Genomic DNA, 17,298 nt, shown 5'->3' with positions numbered 1-17,298 from the left:
GCAAATCGAGTTTACAATAACCGCCTTTACAGATATATTAAATGTTAGGAACAAAAATTTGATCTGAATATCAGACAACAAATTGGGGTTCTTAATTAATCTAATAAAAACTAACAGTTATGTTATAATGCCAGCCGAAGAAGCTGTTACTGTATGGTGTTAAAACAGACTGGTCTTCAGCTTATAAAGATGTTCAAACGAAGGTCCCCAACCGCTTTAAGAGTACCAAATAAACATACCTATATATACTTGGCTTCTTTATTTGTAAAACTCAATGACTCTTTAGAACTTATTTTGTTTTTTATTGCTTAAACTAACCATCTGGAAGTGAGAGAAATGAGACTTAGGAGAGCGCCGATAAGATAGTTCCATTTTTTTAAAGATTCTAGCTTTAAATTTCATTCTGCGCTTGCTCAGAATTTGTTACCTAAGTATTATTTTGTTGTAGTACCTAAGTTGAGTACCTAAGTATTATTTTGTTACATTCTTGCTAGAATATTCAGTTTATATTCCAAACTTAGTTTTATAAAACCGAAGTACTGTGCTCAAAATCTGGCAGCCCCAGTAATAAAGACTGCATATTAAACAAGATCGACCAGTTATTATATTAAATAAGTCTTGCTTTTCTACAGGTTAAAACAAGGTAGCTAAGTTCCCTAAGACCGAATTTCACTATTAGCTATTCAGTATTAAATAAAGGGAAAAATGAAACAAGGATGCCTCAAGTTTGTATAAATGGTTCTAACATTTAACCAAATCTTTGATTGAAAGCAAATTTTCTTATATCCGATATATAACTATTCGTCCTTAATTTAGATACACATCCTCTAGTTTGTGTTGCTTGAGAAATAAAAAACAGATATCCCATTATTTAGTTTACTAAAGAATTTCAGAGCTTCAATGTACACAGGTTGATCATTTAATTCGCGAGACCTACCGGTACTTCAATTTAACCTTCTTCACTGAGATCTGCTGTTGTTTTCTGTTTTTCAGAATAATCTCCTTCGAAGTTTACCCACTTTCTCTATCGATAAAACCACTAGTAGAAGCACTCCAGGAAACTATTTCTTGATAAGTCTTTCGAAGTGGCTATTGTGACTTTTTGAACTCCTTGTCTTTCTTTGATTCTCCTGTGCCACTTTGCATATTGTAGTTTCCTTCAAGCACTTGTTTCCATAAACCTCTGACATTTCTCTCAATGTCTCTGTAGCACTAATACCCCGTTGAACACGATGGCGAATAACAAAATGTTGCTCAATCTTCAGACCTTCCATTATGCAGCTCACAAAACGGTTCACATTGACAGCACGTGACTAAAGTCCACTTTACAACTAACAGACAACATGCCAGAACTTGCAATTGTGCCAGTATATTCTTGGACATACACTCTTGACATCTACCAACAATTCTGTACTGTGGTCCCTAATTTTAAGGTTTCATCAGCCATGACATTTGTATTTTCTAAGTGCGCATAGCCTAGAAAAAAGTCTGTAGTCCTATGACTCGTCGATATCAAACCTTCATTCCTGTCAGACATGAAATTCTCTGAGCAGTGCAGCCATGGCAAATCATAGGGTTTTGTCAATGATGTGCAGAAATTTTGCTAGCAGGGATAAAGAGTGATTATCCCTTTGGATAAGGCTGCATTTTGAGTACTGTACATAGATCTTGAGGCCTCACTTTAGGAAGGATGTAAATCTGCTGGAACGGGTGCAGAGAAGGACAACCAAATTGGTGGAGGGAACAAAAGTGTGATCTTACGTAGAAAAGCTTTAGTTCTGCAATTTGCAGCGTCTCGAGACTAGGCACTTGCGGGGAGATCTGATTGAGGTGTTTAAAGCCTTGAATGGATTGAGTAAGCTGAATGTTAATGGCATTCTTCCACTTGCTGAGACTACACACATGGGGGGGGGGACATAAATTCAAGTTGAGGAAGGAAGGTTGATGGTTACAGGATAGATGTGAGGAAGTTTGTCTTCAGCAAGCGTGTGGTTGATTGTTGGAACAGGCTTCGACATGTTGTTATGAAAGTGGATGGGTTTAATAAATTCAAGGAAGAACTAGACAAATTCTTGGAGGGTATGGATGAGTGAACTGTATAGGGTTTTTTTTTTTTTTTTGGCTGATGGAACTTGCTTTCTTGCATCTTTTGCCATTACCACTATTACATTAATAAATGTTAAAGACAGTAAGGGACTGGGTAGTAAACTGTGTGTGGAGCCCACTGATAATCTCAGTACACTCACAGTAATAGTCATTTATAGTGACCCTTTGTCTTTACCATTTAACCTACCTTTTATCAATCAATTGTGCCAGTTTATAGAAAAGACCGTCATGTGAAGTTTAAATATACTAATGCCGAAATTAATCGATCGTTGCATCCAACGAATAGCTCTTTTGTGACAACCTCCTAATAGTTTACCACATTAGTTAGCCCTCATTTAACAAACCCAGGCTGCGTTTGTTATATTCGAGATGCCTCCGCAATATATATTTAACCTTGGCCTGTATAATTATTCCTTCCATGGAAGTTAAACTTGCAGTCTGTAATTACCTGTTTCACTGTTGAAACCACTTTTGTAAGACATTTTCACACCTCCAGTCTTTTGGGACTTCACTTGAGTCCAAGCACGTATCAATTACAACAGATATGGACTTGACAATCTCTCCTGTTCCTTCATTTAATATTACTAGATTAATTTCTTTTTCACAACCAAGTATGGCAATTTCTCGTGCAACTCAATTTTCAGTGATCATAAAACTCAATACATTGTTCTGGACCAATAGTACGTGGAAACCAAAAAGAACAACGCCTATTGATGTCACCGAAACTATTCTGCCACGGGACTGCGGTTCAGTCCTTCATTCTAGCAATACCAAAATGTATTTACTATTGCCCTTAGCCTTTTTTGCTAAAACCTTTTATAAGTTTGCGTTGGCGATTTTTGCTACCTCAGTAAGGTCATTCCAGATCAATTTATACTTAAAGAGTTTTCAGTTTCTCTTGATACGTTAGCCCAGTGTCTATCGACTTTGGCCTACGCCTGAAACAACTCTATAAATATATAAAAATCCGTGTTTTTTCTTCGCTGCATTTTCCTCACCCAGCGAAAAGAATCCTTGAACCTTTTCCATTTAGCGTTTGTGTTTGTTAGACTCATGCCTGTTCCCATCGAAGAAAATTCAAATAATCCTTAAGGTCATCATAATTTTAGTTGCAAAAATGGAAACCATCTGCTATCTGTATAGATATGGCCCTCATTAATAGTTCCTATTTGTATTACATACCACTAAATAATAATACCATTTGTCAATATTTATTTGTTAACCACCTACTAACCCTGTTAGGTCTGAGTGATTGTTATTGGTCCTTGATGTTCCTTCCCACTCATCAGATTACGTACAAGTGGATAGTTACTTTCCTAGTTGCATCTTACCTGCATTCACCCCTGTATTGCATGCGTACGTGAAGAGGTTTCATCATTTCCCAATAATCTTCGTTTGTGTCTTAACTTTTAAGTGGCTAGTCATCTTCTCAAGTTAATGTTCGGCATCTTTGTTTGACTGAAGTACAAATCTTGGTTATCATTCGCTATATTTGACGACCCCATCGCACTCTGGCTGTTTCTTATCACTGACCATTAATTCTACCCTTCGTTGTGGGTTCCCGATATTCTCCTAAAGCAGTTATTTATACGGGAATTGAATATAGAAGAGTTGGTTATCAGCGAACTTCTCATTCCGTCTTCTGGGATCGTATAATGGTTAGTTTGATATCAGTATTTATGAACTTTCAATTATTAACAGTGATCTTTATTGAGGTGGTCATTTATTTTAAATTGGCCTACTCTGTAATTGTTTGCTGTTTATAAAATATTCCAATGTAAGTTTTGTTATATGAAAATTTGTAAAGAAGTGAATGTTTTGTATTCACTGAAAGACTTAAGTTCAAGTTCTATGTTTACAATCACTTCCACACCAAATTCCCGGTCATGAATACTAAAATAATAACCTAAAACACATTTATGTTCATGAATGTGTTGTGACAAATGTTTCACGATCGTCCACATTTACTGGTTTTCACGTAATTTTCTCTAGTCTTGGTTCTGTCGGCAGATTTTTACAAATAGAGACACTAACCTATTCACAAAGGAAGCAGTAAAACTCCCTAATTCTCTCAATAAGTCCTACATTCGCTGTCTAAAGAAATTAGAAATTTTTATTCAATATCTATCTATTAGGGCCATCTTTTGCCACAATTACAGCCTGTACACGTTGTTGAATGGGTTCCACTAGGTGTCTGAGGAAGGCTAGCTCCAGATTTGGTGATTCTTTCAGCAGGATATTTATTACCCGCTATATTGCGGTCGGTAGAGAGTTATGAAGCCAAACTGCCTTTCCAGCATATCCCAGACACTCTCTCAGTTGGATTCAGATGTGGAGAATTAGGCGGCCAGGATTGGAAATCATGGGAATGTTCCTCGAACTATTCAGATACAGTTTTTGCACTGTGGATGTTGGAGTATTGAAAGAATCCATCGAAATTCTGGTAGAAATGAAGCGCTGCAAGGTGGTCCCATACGACAGAAGGATTTCATTGGAGGTAATATGATTAACCGTTTAAACGAACCCAGTCCGTACCAATAGAACATGTCCCATACCGTGATACTACCTCCAGCTGCTTTAGTGATGGACCCAAGACATTCTAAGTGCATGGCTTCATATACTGTATGTTATCATGCCATTTAACAACACATTTGCATATCTCATGTTTAATTATCTGTTGAAGCCTCCTCAGATAATCCAGATGTATATTTTGTATGTATATAGCCTAGAAGTGTTCGTAAGACTCTTTCTTTCCATCAATTTATGTTTAATCGTGAATCTTCTCAATCTCTAGGAGTGTAGAATAGAATCAGCACGTATAATTTAAGGTCGTTATAAATTTGAGAGCTCGTGAGCAGTTAATAACTGTTTAGTATCCGAGATCAATTTTTTTTCTTATCTTTTCTTTTCTGTTTAAACAACTGTCTGTTGTGTTCACAACTGGTTTGACTGTGGTTCTGTTAATACAGATGGCTGATTTGTATCTGAATTTGTTGATAAAGGATTAGGCCAGTGAAAGAAATGCATTTCAATTTTCCGATATACGAGTATGAATATTAGCGAGCAGGTCGGTTTGTATTTCGGAACGATAAGGAATTATACGTAATCGAAATCGAATCCAATGTCAATATTGAAATAGGTGATTACACCAAAACATACAGTAAACTTTATCTTACATCTTTGTTCATAATATGGTGCGGTGCTCGACTAACATCTCCCCCCTGTTGTACTCACCTCACCAGTATCGGGTACGTATGTCAGCTACCATCTCATTCAGAGCGTAAATAAACTTAGGACTTTGTCCTGCTTACAAGGTTAAGGTAATACCAAGTCCCAGACAGAAATATTTGTATCAGATTTCGAAGCTAAACAAACAAGACGATCGGAATTTGACCGCAGTACATCCCTAGTTGTTCGTATGTATGTTAAATACTTAATAATTGCGATGCTTGTTCTTCATTTCTCTAATAACATCCAGGGCACTTGACCTACCTTTTCGCTGTTAATTGAAGTCAATGTTTTTTTAAATCTAGCGACTTCCAACTGAACATGTTCATCTGCAGTGTAATTTCGATAAATTCGTGTGATTTGGTGTAATTTCCGATTCAAATAAAAGGGAAATGTATAACTTACCTTCCAATACTTCAATTTTGGTGTCGAAGAGCCTTTATTTGTTGCCTTTTGTTTATTTGCTGTTTGAAAGGCTATATAAAAGAAAAATCATAATTTTTAATGTTTATTTGAGACATAAAATAACATTGTTTTGGCATAATGGATTATAAGCAGATAAGTTAAAATATTTAAAAATTATAATTATCGAATCGCTGGTTGCTAATCGTGTTCAATAAATATAAGTTTTCCAATGATTCTAAATACCCTATTGTCCATTTTCCAGTTATAGTTCTCAAGGATTAAGAGCCACTCTTTTAAACAAATTAGTGAATAGTTTTGGAAGTACTATTTGCGGTATTTAAAAGTAGTGCAATACCTAGTAACTCGTTGTAAAGGTCTTCGATCTATATACAAGAAATGAGACTGGCTAAATGCTTTTTCATTCCATTTTTAGCACATCGCTTGTCAGGAATAATAAAAAATATTATCCATCTGTTCTGCATTAGTACAATGTCATCTTGTTCATGGAATAATTTGTTAAAGTTTTGTACGAGGACCTGATAAAGTTTATCAGATTTGTCAATATTCGATGTAACCAGTTAATAAAGAGTTATGCATGAACTAGGGAAGTTTTCTGAATATCTAGGTCCTCAGCAGGAAGAAATATCGTTCCAGTATAACAATTTAATCAATTTTTTTGTTTGAAAGTTTGATGTCAAACATTTCTGACCCCAGTTTGTTCTTATCGGAGAATTGTTCCAATTCATTTTGTTGGCAATCATCTCTATTTTCAATGAACTCAATGCTCGAGTTTATCGTAATAGGAACTTGTCATCTGGATGACGAATAAATATGGCCGTTGTGAATTCCATAGCTTGTTTATACTTCGAAGACCACCTCCTTTTTTCATCAGTAATATTACTGATCAGTAATATCACTGATGGATTCAAGGATTTAAGGATTACATATCCGCAATTCATAACAACATCTAATCCGATAACTTTACTGCAATGTGTTGTTGTTTGTCTAAGATAAACCAGCGTGTTCAAAAAATAGAACTCAAGATCAAGTTACGTATTTTGATCAAAAATAGTTTTAAACATGTAATTTAAAATATGAAGGATGGAATATCTTATTAGCACACTTTCGAGAAATATTCTATTACGAAAAGAACATCATGGCAAAAACTTACATCGGTTTTTCGATAAATTTTCTTTGGGTTTTCGAGATGGTAATAGTCTGTTTTATAAATTCAGCTTTTCTTATCTTTCTGAGGAGTAACTGGTTTCTTCATCTACCAGGGTCATTTCTTGCCCTTCTCGCTTAATGGATAAAAAAAAAAAAAAATGGATGTTGATTATTCCAAACATTTCTTTGAAGCTAAAAAGAAAAAGAGAGTGAAATGAGGTAATGCTAATGCTGAATGACATTGATTAATGACAGTTCTGCTTAGACACATATTAATGCGAAAGGGGGAAGTACAAGGAATGTTGAGAGTTTAAAGGCATCGTTTTAGTAAAAGGGGAAAAAATAATAATAAAAGACACGGCTGAGGAGAGAGAGACTTCTAAAGAAATGCTAATACTTGACTAACAGTTCTCTGCGAGGATGTAGTTGTAGTGGACAAATGGAGCCTTCCTTTCAATGGAAAGCTTTTAATTTTATTATTATTTTTTTAAATTTTTGAATGCCAAGCTTCTGGAATATGTGAGTGAATAAAAATATTTTGCCTTTTGATTCGTTTTTCGTCTATTCATATTAAAAAAAACCGTATTTTTTACGTTTTTTCAGCTGCACTATTAAATTAGGAACATGTTTAAACATGTTCCTACTTTAATAACGCATTACTTTATTTTTGAAATTTATATCCCAAATTATAATAAAAAAGGGAAAAAAAATTATCAATTTTAATTTTGCCTATTCGGAATTATTTTCAACGTTTATGAACTAAATTTCCAGAAAATATTAGCGTATTAACTTAACTATTATAATTAATAAACACCAGATATTGTTAATTTTTGCTATAATCAAAATAACCATTCAAAGACAGCAAAACGTGCACGCGCAAGGCTCTAATTTTGTGGACTATGCCGGCTTGACTTTTATTCTTTTTTTTTTTCTGTCTCTCTTCTTCAAACGTCATAAATTTCGCAGATGTAAATTGTATTTTGCCTAAAGATCGTAAATATATTTTTACTGTGGCAATATTTTTCGTTTGTCGGTTGATAGAGGGCGCCTCAGGCATAGAAAATATGACTTGCGCGACATTTGTGAACGACGCTACCGTTCTTCACTCACTTTTATTCTCGATGGTTGTAAGAGCATCGTTCAGCTATTCTTTTATTTTCAAATTGCAACTGACACTAAATGTTCATTTGGTAATGCGTTAAAAATAAATCTTGAACTGTGAGAATTTCGGAAAAGCAAAAATCAAGTCAAATTTTGAGAAGAAAATCATGCTGCAGTAAATATCAGTCTCTCACTCATTAATCTGATTTTCTTTTTAGCCTCTCACTCATTTAATCTGATTTTCTGTTTCAGTATATTTATTAACCCTGGTAATTGAGAAAATGTTTAGTATTTATTTCGTGCTGTGTCACATGACAATTTGTAGAAATTAGTAAATAAATCGCTTTGAGGAACAATTAAAATATTAAGACGAGAATTGAACTTTAAACGTTGATGTAGCATAACTAATTATTATACTTATAAGGTTCTGAGCAAAAATAGGAATAATAAAAGAAATTCTAATTATTTTTTTTATTTGATTTGATGGTTGGTTTTTTTGTTCTTTATTTGTTGATTTGTCATTTGTTGATGAATTCCTACTTCTTATTTGATCTGCTCAGAAGAAATTAAAATTTTATTTATAAAATCTTATCTGAAAAATAATTTTAAATAATTTCCTCGTTGGAATTTAATAATAAGAAATTTATTCCATTATTGATTATTAATACGCTAGTACACCTTATCATGAATAAAATTGTGATCAGTTCGAAAGGCTAATAGAAAATCTAATATTTTGATTTTTTGAACAATGCATGCTTTTCTATGTGAAAAAAACAAAAATGGTTTTAGGGATTTCTTGTAGATCATTCAAATCTGAGAATGATTTTTGAGAACCTTACGAATCCTCAAAAATCATTCTCGTTCTATTATTAATATAGGACTGAAAAATGCTGGTGTTCGTGGTATATAGAATTGTTTAATTTAAAAGATTTTTCTTGGTACGCATGTGCTAAAGTTAAATGCAAATTGCTTTATTATTATTGCGTTGGAACTTTTTATTATTCAGTGTATTCGTATTAGACATGACATTATTAAATTCTGTCCGCAAAAATAAGTGCACGTAATTAAATTTTTGGCTATTTAAAATTTTTTATATAAACTCCTCCAAAACCGTTTTCAAATAAGCTTTTATTATCTTTACATTGTGTTATTGATCTTCGGATTTTGCTGTTAATTATCTTTAGATTATTTTGTCTTTGGTTTCTGTTATTGTTATTAATAACAGAAAACAAATAATAATAGTAATTAACTGGTATTTCTTCGCTAGCTTCTGGTGTATTAATAATAATTCTGTTGTTAATAATATGGATGTGTTGCTCAGTGTTTGGACTAATAATTACTATATTTGGATTGTATTCAATGGATTCTGTACAACCCTCTTTTAATTCACAAATCAAGTTCAGACGTTTATTAATCGTGTTGTTTAAAATTAGTCTAAAGCGATTTTGTCCTAAAAAGATTTAAATGTCTAGTATTTGTCATTCGCGCTCATTGCTAAAAACAAGTAATGGGGTGCTCTTTACACTTTATAATCAACAACATCGGGAGCTCTACATTCGGAGAGTGTCCCACTGCGATGTTCAGTAGTGCTTTATCTTTTCTTAACAAGTACACGCATGCTCTTCTCAGCAAAAGCCACTCAATGGAGGTATCAAAAAAAGGACTACGACACATTTCCGTTTCCCTAAGTGTGGACGGGAGCTAGGATAGCAGTGTTCCCGTCAGATTACAGGTGATAAAAGTGCGCTATACGAAGCATCTTCCAGATGAGCTAAGGAGAGCTTTGCTCTTCTTAAAATTAACTGAGATAGACAGAAACAGTAAGCAAATCAGAAACCAGCCAGACAGACCCTCCAAGATTTTAATATGGGAGAAATGGCTGTTCGATAGTACTCTTCAATCTATGACAGTAAGCGAGTCATGCCCTCCCTCCCCCTCCTCCACAAACGCTCCGTATTCCAAGGTTTTTCGATTCTCTGTTAATGCTCTATTCCCTGAACCCAAAGGAAACAATCGAGATAATGGGTAAGCTTAGATCGGTTGGATATTTACTACCAGATCGATGGCAATGTAGAGGGGGGAGGATAGCAAAGCAACTGCCCAAGCTTCTCTCTAGCAAGGAACGCTTTAATCCATCTAATTCTCGCGAACACGTGCATTAGCCATACCCTCCCCTGTTCTGGCTTCTAGGATAGCAAGTCCCATTAATGGTAACGGTTTAGGGGTTTTCGTGGTGCCATTTGGACGTTGTGACATCTGGATCAAGCCATCGTTTCTTCTGTCTCTCCAATTGGTTCCGCCCTCACGCTCTTTCCATTAAAAGCAAGCGTGGAGATGCTCTTGATGACCTCGTTCCTAACGCTCCTTAATAGAGCCGAATTGTGCTGCAATGAAAACTTCCCATCCTCCTTCCCCACCCCTAGGGGACAGAAGGGAGGTTGTCCTGAAATTCTTGGCAAGATAGAGTTCAAATTATGAAATCGCCCAACTCCTGAAGAAACGACTAATCTTGGTAAAGTTCTCAATCAGTTAAAATATTAAGAAGTCACTTTTGGCACATTGCCAATGGGTAGAAAAATAAACAGAGTCGAAACTTAACATTAATTCTTAAAGCAAGGCTGACACTCGTTAAATCGTTATTTAACTAAGAACTCTTTAACTGTTTCATGTAGAAAGGAGTTTAAATAATTGATTCCAGTTTAGCAAAACGTAACACGCCTTAATAGTACTGCCATCTACCGGAGAATAATATAAATAACGATAAGCATTCATAAATTTAAAAATGAATTGCATTATTAGAGATAAATGTATATACTTGCAATTGTTTATTTAATTTTATGCAAAGGCTTTGTTGCGATTAGTGTATAATATTGCAGAAATAACAGCATAAAGCTAGTTGATTAGTTTATTGTTGATTGTTCAAGTGGATTATGCAAATATATTAGTTCAGATGAATCATAATTGTAGAACGCTTGATTTCTAAAATATTTCGTGTTTGAATCTTACCCACAACTGCTATAAATATCAATCTTAACTGAGAAGACTTAAGTACTAAATAATCATGAGTAATGTAGTTGCAGGCTGTGGTAGACGAGCGACCAGGGTTCAAGCCCGTCCCAACTAAATACGGTACTGTTTATGATATTCGCTTTCTTGTGAACTCCTCTGACTGTGTGGTCGTCCTGGAGTATAAAGAGAAAATTGATTATTATTACATCGGTCGATTTTTTTCCGGGTACTCTGAGAAAGTGTGCTATTTGTCATTTTGGTCCTCTAAGCAGTTTTAGCAGTTGTTTATGTATATATTGAAGATGGGGTACAAACGAAAATATCACTAGTGTGATTACACCAAGCATCCTCTTACCTTTCGAAATTTGTTTAAAGCGAGATTTTAACCATATCCGCCATTTTGTTTCAAAATGGCGTCGTCATTCACAAAACAAAAGGACTGCCCAATGGGGAAAAATCACTTGACTTCCATTTCTTTTTACCCAAGTTTCTGCTAGTAATTTTAATATAGTACTCGTTTCCATTAAACCTTTTTGAATTATTTTCCATGGGCCAAATTTGAATTTGCTTAATTAAACTAATGCTGACTATTCGGAGTCTCCATAACTTCGCTTTATCTTGACTCTACTCTTTCCTTATTAAGGGTCAAAATATCGATTTTTCACCCTATCATACGAAAATCCTGGACATCAAAAAATTCTTAGGAGTTTTTGTCATAAATATTTGAATTCTAGCGAATAACAAGGAAGGCAACATAAATCGCCCCTGTTTAAGTCTTTTAATAGCCTTTCATCACAAATGAGTTTCCTATAATGCGACGTACATCATTCCAAAAGCTGCCTCGCTATATACCCACTCAGCATCGCAAGTTTCTTTTCTGGAAAAAAACTTGTAACGTTTCTGTTGCTAGCTCACAAAAACCTTTACCCATCCCATCTCCCCAAATGTTGTAAATTGCGACTTTATCTTCATTGCCGTAGGAGGCGTTATTACTTGTAAATGAGATCAAACCGTACGCTACAGCGCTTCCGTTTCCCCAGATCAATCTATGGGGTTTATGAAATGAAGGGCAGCACAACGCTAGGGAAAAGATGGAGTAAAAGGCGCCATCTATTTTCTTGACACATGGAATTTCTACCAAATCCCAAGAGCGGAAAAATATATAAGGACCTCATGCATCACGGATGACTGCACGGATCCGCTCTCCTTGTCGTGCCCACTGACTCTTAAAACCTGTACTCAGACTCTCATTGGCATGTGCACGATAAATCACGAACATAGTCCCTGGACGCCATGATTTGTGCCGACTTCAGCGACGGAGAAATTCTCCCTCAAAGACCCTGGTGGGTGTAAATCTTTGGAGGCGTGTGTCATGGAGAGAAAGAGAGAGATGAAACTTTGCCGGAGAGCAAACTAAAAAAAGAAAAAATCTCTTCCTATTTTGCAAATGATTCCTCGGTTTAAATGCGACAAAATAGACGAAAGAGTTGCTTGTAGATAAAAGTACCGAAGCTCTTGTTAATTATTTTCGCTCGTTGAGGAAGGGAAAATGTGTACCGTTTGTTCGTTTCAGCTTATTGAAATTATAAAGATTTATTATTCCCCAAGTACAGCATGTAATTAATGGCTAGACAGATCCGTTGGTTACACACGGTTCTTTCATTTATCTGTAGCGTCAGGGGAGAAACTAGAGTACAGATAAAATGAAACACTCAGTTGGCCCTATATGAGAACAGTTTAATTTTTCACTGACGTTAGAGAAATATTCTTTTTTATTTTATTTTTCGCTACTTCGAAGACTGTTAAGAAGAGAAGATCTAGATGAACTGGACAAGCACAAAACTACAGATCTCGCATTAATAAATTTCGCTTAAGAGCGTCTCTATTGGGATTGATTTCGATCTAAATCGGTCCTAAGGTCGGTAAACTTCGCAAAACTTCGAAAATATTGAATCATGTTGAAAAATATTAACTAGCACCGACAATTTCCATTAATAGTGCGCCCTCTGAGGAGACGGCAATAACCATTGAAACAGTTGTCAGGGTAGCATCGCCTTATTATAAATAAATGACTAATTACTGAAAATAGAAGTACTGCTTAGTGCAACACCCCAGCAACTCTCAATGATTAGCCTTTTTCCATTATTGGAAAAATAGATTAGCCTTTTTCCATTATTGGTATTGATTATTAATAGCCTAAGACAGGACATTCCATTATTTGTATATTATTATTCATTGTATAATGAGAAAAGCTGCTAGTAATATGTAATATGAACGTATTGTCCTAATTTATGAGAAACAACAACATAAAAGTCAAATACCTGAACCTGAAAAGTCAAATACCTGAACCCGAAAAGTCAAATATTGAGATTTCTGAAATCGCTTAGCTTCTAATTTATGAAAAACAACAACACAAAACTTCTGATTTATGAGAAACAACAATACAAAAGTCAAATACCTGAACTTGAAAAGTTAAATACATAATTAAATATGAGAAACAACAACATAAAAGGCAAATACCTAAACCTGAAAAGTGAAATACCTGAACCTGAAAAGTCAAACATAACAACCAGATTACTGAAGTCAGTTAACTTCTGATTTATGAGAAACAACAACATAAAAGTCAGATACCTGAACCAGAAAAGTCAAATATTCGTACTCGAAAAGTCAAATATATAACTTGAGATTGCTGAAATCGCTAAACTTCTAATTTATGAGAAACAGCAACATAAAAGTCAAATACCTGAACCCGAAGAGTCAAATATATAACCTGAGATTGCTGAACTCGGTTAGCTTCTAATTTATGAGAAACAACAACGCAAATACCTGAACCTGAAAAGTCAAATATATAACTTGAGATTGCTGAAATCGCTTAACTTCTAATGTATGACAACAACATAAAAGTGAAATACCCTGAACCTGAAGAGTCAAATAAGTCAAATATATCCCGAGATTGCTGAAATGATTATCTGATCAGAAAAACTGGGCGATTGGGCGCAATAACTTATTATTTAAAGTATATTTTAACAATCGTGTGGTTTCTTTATAGATATAATATTAAAAAAGAGAAAAATCTTAAATAATTTATAACCAACAAAGCGATTTGTTATGTTTTTTTTCTCAGATTATTAAAGTTATGGTAAGTTCTGTACCTAACTAGCAAGTAATCCATGGTTAATTATTTTTTAACCCAACGAATCTACTTTGAAAGCTGATGACGTAATACACAAACAAAAAACATCTTTTGTAGATGGCGCCACAGAAGAAAGATGGCAAAATATATCTGTTACATAAATTATTTATTTATTTTATCAATCATTTAATTCCGAATAAAATTTATCGATATTGAGCTCATAACACAGTTGCGTAATATATTTGAAAAATGTTGTTTTAATCACTATTAAAAGAAATTAAATCAAAATTAACGATCCATAATAAAAACGCTCGGCCATTTTTCTATTTCTTTAATTGGGTATTTTAGCTTTATTCGCAAACACTTTCTTATCTAATCAAAATAAATACGTAATAGCCGTAATCATTTTAGCCGGGCCGAAATGACTCACAAACGATCGGATACGTTCTCCCCCTTCTAAGATTTTCTTCTTTTTCTCGTATTTATTATTTTTTATTGCGAGTGGGGCAAAATACATCCGGTCACCAAACAAATTATTCATGCCACCTTCGGAGCCGGCGTCCCTTTTTTAGTTTGGCATTTCTGAGAAAAGCAGTTGCTAAAAATGTTTTCCGTTCACGTCCACAATTTGATAACAGTTCGCGTTTCAAGTCGGTATTCTTTTAAACACAGAGGCAACTAACTAAGCTGGTGGGCCAACTTCAAAAAGTGTTATCTTACGCTCTTTGATAACACATGGTTCTGCTAGAAATTTATGTCCTTTCAGTGTTTCATATACTGCGGAACACGCCTCCGGGAGCGTCGCTTTTCTTTGCCATCTCAGTCCCCATGACCCTTCCTTCCTTCCTTCGGAGTGCAACTTCTGTTAGGGTGTACACAAACTTGTTAAGTCGAAGACGTGTCCGAAAGACATCTGAAAGTATTCTGTTAATAATAAAGTTGGCAAGACAAGCAGCGTGGAAACAAATAAGTGCAATTATACTAGTAAAGTGCCTGGAAATATGAATTGGTTTTATTTTATTTTATTATTTTTTTTTTTTTGCGTTGTTTAAAATGTTTGCAAGTTAAAACAAAAATCAAAAACGTCTTGTCAAGACTGACAAATTAAGAGCCTTAAATTTTTTTCTAATTTCACAAATCAAAACTGAGTTAGACAGCTTTAATTTTTTTTTTTTTGGGTGTTTAAAAATTGTGGTCATATATGAAACTAAAACTAAAATCCTTTACGTCTTCATCTTCTGAATATTATATTGATGTCTAAAGGGATGAAAACTAGGACAAAATGAATTGTGAAGATGACAAAATCGGGTTATTTTTTGGACTAAGCTATAAATGCCAAAGAAATGCAATTTTTATCTCCGATTTTTGTAAGGTACCCTAATATTATCAACGTTAATTTTATTTCATAAGACGGTGCACAGATAGATCTGTAATTTTATTTTTGCTTCAAGTAAAATTAACGATCAAAATAAAAACACGAAAATCGGCTTTTTCCTTCAAATATCTTCATTCATTTTACTGAATAGGGACAAGATAAAATATTCTTTGCTTCATTTTATCAATAATTATAGCGTACTTTTGCTTATCCTGACTATTTTAGACACGAAAATAGCACATGATATCAAAAGAAAGAGTGGTGCATCAGCTAGTGCAACATGCAGATCATATTGAAGCATTATTATCATGTCCTCAGACTCATATCTGATTTGTCCTTTCGTTGTTTGTTACAGTAATCACTACATCATAGTGTAATGTGTTTGTGCGGAGTCGTGCAGGTTCCAACGTGCGATAACTTCAAACACGTCCCGCACCAGATGACCATATCCGTTGTAATCGCTTTCTACAATGTTCTATGTGTTTCTGGAGAGTTTATTATTGATGTTATTATGTCATGAATTACACCGGATTTTAATAATGCTAGCTGTATGTTACTATTTATTACGATAATATTAATTGCCATGTTAAACGTGGTTGAGCCTGGTCTTAGATCAGTTCTGAACAATCTGTTAACGTATACTTAGTTTAGTAAAATAGCTTTCAAGAAGAAAAGACAAAACAGTGCTCCAATTTTTTTTTTTTTTTTTTTTTTTTCGGGGAATGATCCTGGCAAAACGTGACGTAGGCCACTTTAGTCATACTTAAAAAGAAATCGAGTTCGACTCTGATTTTCAATCCACTGAAGGTGTCGTCTATCTTTTTATAAAACGATAAAATCTTAATATAAAATGTAGGTTCATGATGATATTTATACGTATATATATTTTTAAATAATGTTTTTATTAAAAGAATAAGAATATTACGAGGTACTTTCGTTAATCACCCTTAAAACGTGCAGGGGAGAAAGCCTATTCATATATCATTGATATTTAGGACTACTACTCAAGAGGGCTTCAGCTATAAAAGATTTCCCTTTTATGACTTATATAATTACTTTACTTATATAATTACTGAACTATAAATATTACTTTCATTTAGAAAAATGTATTTTTCTCGTAATATCCAGGAATGGGAGAATTATCCAAAGCGATTCCTTTTGTCCTCTGGTTGCTTTGTTACAATAGTCACACCATAAGATCAGTTAGCAGTGTAATGTGTATTAATGCGGAGTCGTGCAGGTTTGAACGTGCGATATGCAATAACTTCAAATACTTCCCCAAACCAAATGATCAAATCCCTTGTAATCGTTTTGTGCATTCTGGGGAGTTTATTATTGATGTTATCACTGCCATGACTCAGATTTGTACAATGGATTTTCGTTTTTTGTATCTATTATTTGAACAGAGTGCTGGTGTTTATTTATTCAGTACCTTAGTACGATTACAGAGGACGTGCGAGCACGAACATGTTTCATTACACCTTTTTCGCGTGACTTGTTGCAATGGTACATACAATTATTAGTATTCGCAGTGTAGAATATGGTTTGGTGCACACCTTGCGAACAAATCGGAAGTGTTAAAAGCGATGTTGTCCACAGTTCCGGCCCTCGTCTACTGTCGAACTACATGTGTGGTCAAGTCTATTGTTTCTTGTCGCGAGTTTTATAGTTTATAAAGCTAACGGAAGTGGTGACACGCGCCATCATACGTAACATGAACGCTGGCGTTCGTAAAGTTTGCCTTATGTCTATTTTACGACCGCCGTTGGAAGAT

The sequence above is a fragment of the Mastigoproctus giganteus genome, chromosome 14 (assembly GCF_048544385.1).
Source record: "Mastigoproctus giganteus isolate SK-2022 chromosome 14, ASM4854438v1, whole genome shotgun sequence".
Taxonomy (NCBI): Eukaryota; Metazoa; Arthropoda; class Arachnida; order Uropygi; family Thelyphonidae; genus Mastigoproctus; species Mastigoproctus giganteus.
This window is presented reverse-complemented; position numbering follows the sequence as displayed.